A 7874-nucleotide genomic window follows, 5' to 3' on the forward strand; every position below is an offset into this window, starting at 1 on the left:
AATTATTCCCCTCACAAAACAGGGAAATCAGGAGCTGCTGTCTGTCTGGGTGGGTCTTACTGCAGCTTTGCAATTACTTACTTTTGTAAAGGTTTTGAACTGCAAGAAACTTATTTTTTGTTCTGTAAACTGGCCACTGTATTTTTAGTGTGCTTACACTGGAACCATGGGGGCCTATGTTTACAGAAAAAACCTAAACATTTGGAAGAATCTTGGAAATCAGAAAGTTTTGAATCCAGGCAAAAGGGGTGAATTTAGAAGACTTGTTTCCATAGTTAAATACAGCTGAAAAGTGCTTTTTAACTTCATGCCAACTTTGCCAGTCCTTAAACTGGCTAGACTTGTGTAAGATCAGAGTTGGCTGGTTTGCATTGCAGGGCCTTACCAGCTGTGAATTCACTTCCTTAGGGGCTACCAAGACTTTTGCTTCCCCTTTTCTAGTCAGTGATAATATCTGAAGTTAAAGCAGCAGGGAGGGAATAAAATGAGGTGCTAAGGGAAGTAAGAAATTCCTGTGTGAAAATCCTTGTAAGTGCAACACTTACCTGATCCTCAGTGTGCACTTCAGAGAAATTTTGTTGTACCAAGAGAGAATTATTTACAGGAAGGCTGATCTGCCTCCTGCGTTGGCACAGGTTGGCCTGGGTTTTCCTGAGTCACATTTCTGTTCACTGTGCTTCCTGACTTTCTTCTTCATCCATGCTGGAGCAATTATCACATTTGCTCTTGTTCACAAGTGAGATGCAAAGAATGTGCCTGGCAGAAAAATTTGACCCCTTCTTTGTTCTGGAAAAATGAGCTGGAGGGTGTAAATGCACTGAGTGTCAAAGAAGGCAAACTATGAGAGAAGGAGGACTTTTCACAATTCTCACTTTGTCAGGTTGTATTAGAGCCTATAAAGGAAGCTAAAGCAAATCTAAAAGGCTGTGTAATCTTGTAATTGAAATAGAGAACAGGAGAAAAAAGAGGGCCACTCTACAGGGGTGCTGAGAAGAAAAACTATGTCAGGCATTTCATAAATGCCTTATCTGAGTCTTCATCAGGACTAGTGTGTATGTTGATGAAAATGAGTAGTGGAATGAAGGTGCAGAGTGAAATTTGCTCCATTTGAGAGCTGCAAAACAAAAAAAACCCAAGCTTTTAAATATGCAAGAGGTGAGGTAGAGGCTCAAAACCAAATAGTTACTTAACATTCTGGGGCAGTGTTTAGGTCATAAAACTGCAAGCCTGATGGACAGAATTTTTAATAAGTTTGTCAAGTTAGAGGACAGCAATTTTACTGTAGAAAACGAAACGCAGTGTCTTCACTAAGGAAAGAGGAAAGGAAAAGGTGCAGCCTCAGCAGTATGCAGGGTCTTACAAAAGGATCTGATGGATAGAGAAATTAAAAGGTAGGATCATCATATACAGCACAAAATAGATTCACCAAAAGTAGATTGTGCCTGACTAATCTGATATCTTACTTTTTGATTGCAGGTTTTTTTCAGTCAAAAGCAATCTTTTCTAATTGGACTTCACTAAAGCAAGTTATCAGTGCCACAGAGAAAATGAATAATCAAAAGGAGGAAGCTAGGGATTAGTGGAGGAATTGTAAAGTGGTGAGAAGTCAGCTAAGGAACAGCAGACTATGCAAGGCAGAGAGTTAGTAGGGAGAAAAGACCTCATTTTGGGGACATCTTTCTAAATACTGTCTGACATAGAAGGAAATACACAGAATTACATTTGCTGTTGGGAATTTGGGCACCCTAGACAGTTTAGAGTATGAAGGATACATTAATATTCTGACAAGTAACATTTAGGGTCAACTTCAACATGACAAGGTCAGGCATGAAGGGGATAACAAAAGGAATTTCTGCTCTAACCTGAGAATAAAAGGGGAAGAAAAGGCTAGGTGAATTAGTCAATCTTAGAATAATTATGTGTGATGTAGCTGTAAGGAAGGAAAAAATAATACAGGATGTATTAGCTGGCAAATACTTCCAGCAAGTAGAGGGAATTGTTGGCATCATGGGCATCATTATAGAAAGAACTGGTGAGCCCTTTGCTTACCATCATCTACATGGTCTAGGGTTAACTCATGGTGGGAAGGAACAGAGGAAAAACATTATGTGGGAGAACAGAGTCTTTTCCCACAGCAAACTCATGGTATTTGGTTTGCCCAGCTCAGGAAAACACAGACTGACAGGTTGTACAGTTGCTGCATGCTTGTCATGGTAAAGGACAGTACCAGGGATGGGGATGAACAATTTAGGCAAAAGAATAATATGGGAACAAGAAGAAAAGAAAAAAATAAATTGGCAAGTACAAACATTAAAAAAATTAAACTTGGAGAATCATTCCATTAATGGTGAGGGGGAAAGATCCAAATGTACTGAATACAAAGCTGGATACTCAGGAAAATTACAGTATAAAATGTTCCTGAGACAGTGGGATGTCTTTCAGCCAGTAGTCTGTGCAAAGAACACAGAGCCCATTAAAAACCCTTCCTCTTTCTTACCCAGTTGTTTTTGGTTTGTTTTTTTTTTTTGGTTGGTTGGTTGGTTTGGTTTGTTTTTTTTTTAATTTACTCTTAATTTATTACTCTCCTCCTTTAGCATGGAAAAGCAGATGGGCAGCGTTCTGGAGCATTCTTTGAGATGATAACAAAAGATGATTTGGACCCATGTACTCTGCTGTGTGCACACACACATGCGTACATGTACATGTGATTATGCATCTGCACGGACACACAGCTATGTGCTAATGAAAAATTAAAATAGGAACAAGGGAAGGGGAATCACTGAATCACTAAACTTTAAAAAGTCAGAAAATATTAGGTGCTTTTAAAAGTAAAAAATGCTACTTTAAAATGGCATAGAGCAATGGATAAATAGGTGTGATTTAAAAATAAATATTAGGATTTGGACAGATCCTAGACCCCAGAGCACAGCTGTTCCAGTTTAACCAAAGCCACGTGACACTGTTGTATAAAAATGTCCTCAGCATAAACCTCTACTTGTCTGAGCCAACCATCAAAGCATTCCTGGCCCTTGAGAACCTGTGTGGGAGAGAGTGGTATGCTTAACATGTGCCACAAGGCCAGGGGTCCCCAAACTGTGGTACCCCTCTGACATGCAATGCATTTGAAAATAGCGTGCAGAGAAAAACAATCACAAACCCCCAAGCCTCAAAAAATCCACCACCAAAACCTATCTCACCTGCCTTACCTCTGGAAGCCATAGGCAGGAGTCAGCAGGATTCCTCCTGTACACAGAGCTGGGGCTGCTGAGGTGACTGAGGTGAGGGCAGGGACACAGAGGAAAGGAGTGGGGCAGCCTGGAAGAAACACATGCTGATGCCACCAGTGCATTTCTCCCTCTAAACAAAGCCTGAGAACCTGTGCCTTAGGAGACTGGACAGCTGTTTCCTTCATGTGGCAAACCAGGTTGCATCTCCTCCTGAATGGACAGGGTTTGAGCGCCAGCAGAAACTCAGCAGGAGCAGAGAAATGCAGGTTGTGCATAAGATTCCTCTCTCTTCTGGCACCTGACTCCCATCAGATTTGGAAGTAGTACATGCTGAGAACAAGGGGCTGCTTCTCTGGATGCCCCCTTAGCATGAGCACATGCTGTTCATGAGCCTGCTGCTGTGCTTAGGGATGTGCTGGGTGCCAGTGTGGGACACACACACACTGCCTTACATAAAACCTTAGCTGAGGAAAGCTTAAAAGTGTTGAAGCTTAGGATGTCTGTGCAGAACAAAATCAAACCAATCAGAATTGAAGCTGAAATAATTTCATAAAGCCATTAAAGAACATGGTTGTATTTTAACAACCCCCACAACCAGACTAGAATCCCTCAAAATAAAGCAAAAAAAAAGAAAGAGTTGGCATGTATCTAAACAAGGGAGCAGATGGCCCGCCTAATTATCCATCCATACCTGGAGAAGATCTGAAAAGCTGACTGCTGGCAATCAGAAGTCATGTCAGTCATGGTCAGAGGCCTTCAAAGCCCATGTAAATGGACACCAGGGCCTGGCCAGCCCTTCAGGGACTGGCACAAAGAGAGTGGGACTGTACATGCAGCCACATGCAGCACACAGCCCTGATGTCATTCCTCATTCAGAACATGCAGGCCTCAAGTTGCCTTTATGAATAGCTTGATGAAACAGTTGAGTGTTCAGTCTTCATAACACAGAGCAATGGTTCAAGAACTTCTAGGAGTTTTATTATTCTCAGGGTGGCACAGAGAAAAATATGAATATGGCTGTTTTGGAGCAATATTACCTACCTTTTGTTCAGACTGAAAATATGGTATTATTATTATTATTATTATTATTATTATTATTATTATTATTATTATTATTATTATTATTATTATTATTGCTATTAGTGTACTACTGGAGGAAAAGAGAGTTTGCAAATGCTCTTGAAAGTGCTGTTTGAGTCTGCTCTTCCTGCTCAAATAGTGCAGTTAATGTTTGATAGCAGCTGCCTGAGAACACAAGCCTTTGAACTGTTTATTGTTCTTGGGAGGTGGTTTGTCTTTTTTATAATACATATATATATATACACACACACTGGAGCCTGGCTGCAAGTTTCTCAGGCATGACATAAATGATTAGAGCTCTGCTCAGAAGTGTTGTCAGTTTTAAGGATTCTTTTCAGATGTTACCATCTCTACTTCCGATCCGAAGCCGCTGTGCGTTCGCGCCGCTCCAAGGAGTGGTTGTGTGGTTACTGCACAGTGAGGATTAGTCACATATTAACCACAGCTGTAAAAACACATCTATGGGAAAATCACAGCCAAACACTGAGCCCTTTGAGGCTGCTGCTCCTTTCCAAAGAGGTGGGTTTCTGTTCCATTGTGCAACAGACTGCTCACTGGCATGTTCATTTTGCTATTGAGGTGCACTGTAGCTTTTCCTCTGGCACTCCTCTACCTTCTCCACTCCCATGGGCCATGGTGGACAGAGGTCTTGAAGGTAGAGCCAAGCCAGCCAGTGTCTCCAAACCAGCAGGTCCAGGCAGGGGAACTCACACTGTTCGAGTGATAAACCACTTGATTCCAGTGCTACCTGAGGCAAAGCAGGTGATGTCAAAAGATTACTTAGGGTTAGAAGCTTTTGGTCTGAGAGGAACAAGGGCAACCTTGCTCATTGCCAAGATGACAACTAAATGCTGTGGCAAGTTGCCTTGCTTTTTGCTCAACAGGATGTCCCCATTTGTCACTGTTGTCCTTCTCTCAACATGTCCCACTCTACATAGTTCTTAGCAAAGTACAGATCCTGCATTCAGTTTCCAAGTCCTGCTCTTCACACCTTCTCAGAGGTAGTAAAGCTGGAGAGCTTAGAGAAAAAGGAGAAAAAGGACAGCAGCATACCCCTAGGAACATGTGACTTGTTAGAGCCACTCTGCATTGAACTTTGGCCTCTGAATACTGCTGGTATTGACACAAGTCAATGTTTCCAGAACAGCATCCCAGATCATCACCACCAGCCATGTATTCTGTTATCCCCCCACTGCTGTTGGATTCCATGCAAAGTGTGACAAACCCTCTTAAAGGGAATATTTTTTGAGGGGAACAAAAAGGCAGTGCAAATGAGAAATATGCAATTAGGAATGCTTTCTCCAAAGCTGCTTTGGGCAAAGAAAGAAAAGCAGCACTCATGGAGAACATGTAATTACCATGTCCTCTGCCCCACCCTTGACTTCTCAAGAGAAAATTTCTGTGTTTACTGATTTGCTTAAGGCCTGTGTCACATGTCCCATTGCAAGTCAGCAACCAACAAGTCCCTTTCACATAAAGAAGTGAGGTTCCTTTAGATTCCTATTGAGTATATCAAGGAGAACTGGGCAATGAGAACAAGGCAGTCCAGCTCCCTGGTGTTTCTGAAGGTGATGTCCCTGTGTTTGGGAACTGGAGCTGGGAATCCTCAGCCAGTTTCTGTAATTCCATTAGGATTTCTGAAGCCATATCCTCGTCCTGGCTCCTGCTTGGAAAGGGAATTTAGGCTGGGCTAGGAACTTACAAAATAACATACTGTGAGGAGTTGTATTATTCTGGGAAAGGGTGTGTTTTCTATGCATTGAGCTCATTTCCCTCCTTACCAAGCCCCACTGCCTCTGATGCCTGCTCCAGCTTGTGTTCCTGCTGCCCCAGTAGCACATTTCAGACCATGCCTCCCCTTCCCTACCTACAGGAATAGAAGGTTACCTGGGGTTCCTCACATTTTCTCTGCATGAGGCAGCATAAACTCCAACTTTGCCTTGAGCATGGAGGAATTAATACTGATCTAGGAAACATCTTACAGAAAAAAAAAAAGATCTGAAATTATTCCATGCAGAGGGTTCCTACACTGATCCCCAGTTTCATAAATGGGAAAATAAATCCTGCACTACACAATCCCTTGGCCAGTTAGGGCACTTTGCATGTTATTTCAGCACTGCCTCTTGAGAAGTTTGCTTGTCTTCCCATCAATCCTCCAGCTCCTTTTCCTTGCATTCATCCACGTTAAACAAGGTATGAGCAATGAGAAACACCATGGTGCAGTCTTCACACAGCACTGCTGGCATTTCCTCTCCAGGGGCAGCTGCACAACCTTCTGTGCCATGGTTCTTCTTCAGGTACACAAGGACTCAAGGGGGGCTGAAAAGTATGCTGAAGTTTCAAGAATAAGTGTTTAAACTTTTTCCTGTCCCCCTGCCTTCCCTCACCCACTTTAATACTAATGACAATATTGGACCCAAATATTCTCTTGTTTATTACAGAGAACAAATACATGTTTTCAGAAGTTCTTGCACTACATAGTAAAGAAAGGCAACTGAAGGCTGGTCCCTGCAGTCTGGAGATGGTGGCAGAGCTGAGGGTCTCTAAATCCCATGTGCCTCCTGTCCCTGCAAGAGGAAGAGCAGGGTCACATTCTGAGGGCTGGGCTGCTCTTTGCACTTCCAGCATGGGGACAGACTGCCCATGAGCAAGAGAAGCTGCTGTCAAAACCTGCAAGAAAGGGTTCTCCATGTATGGAAACAAAAAGAGGAAATAGAAAGAAAATGTTGGCCTGCCATCCAACAGGAAAGCTGAATTAGTCACCAATAGCACTGGAAAGACAGAGGTTCTCAACACTTTCTTCATTCCTGTCTTTACCAGCGCTGCTGGACCCTCAAGCCTTCAGAACAAAAATCCAGGCTGAGGCAAGCACAGACCCACAGCTGGTGAAGGAAGAACTGGTCTGTGAACAATTACAGGAGCTTGGCCTCTGCACATGGATGGACTCTGGCAACATCCACCGGAGGGTGTCCAGAGACCTGGCTGATGTCAGGGTTGAGGTGACTGTAATCTTTGAGGAGTCATGAAGATTGAAGGACATCCCAAAAGACTGGGAGAAGATTATGGTCACCCTCATCTTCAAGAAAGGCTTAAAGAAGGACCCAGGAAATTAGAGGCCCATCAGTCTTACTTCAGTCCCTGGGAAAGTTATGGAGGGAATCCTCCTGGGGCCTATCGCAAGTCAGATGAAAGATGATTGGGCAAAGCCAGCACAGATTCACCACAGGCAAATCGTGCTTGACAAACCTGATTGCCTTCTACAATAAAGTAACCTGCTTGGTTGATGTGGGGAGAGCAGTGGACATTGTTTACCTAGATTCCTCAGAGGCTTTTGATAGAGTTCTCACAGCCTCCTCCTAGAGAAGCTGATGTGTTACAGTCTAGACAAGCCATGGGAATAATCTCCTCAGGGAAGTGATGAGTTCCTCAGCACTGGACACTTCCAAGATTTGGCTCAACAGGGTAGAGAGACATCTTGCCTAGACCAGGCTTTTGCCAAGAAAGGTTGGACCAGATGAACCTTGAGGTCCCTCCCAACCTGATATTCTGTGATTCTCTGACACACAA

Source organism: Molothrus aeneus, chromosome 3 (assembly GCF_037042795.1).
Source record: "Molothrus aeneus isolate 106 chromosome 3, BPBGC_Maene_1.0, whole genome shotgun sequence".
NCBI classification, from domain to species: Eukaryota; Metazoa; Chordata; class Aves; order Passeriformes; family Icteridae; genus Molothrus; species Molothrus aeneus.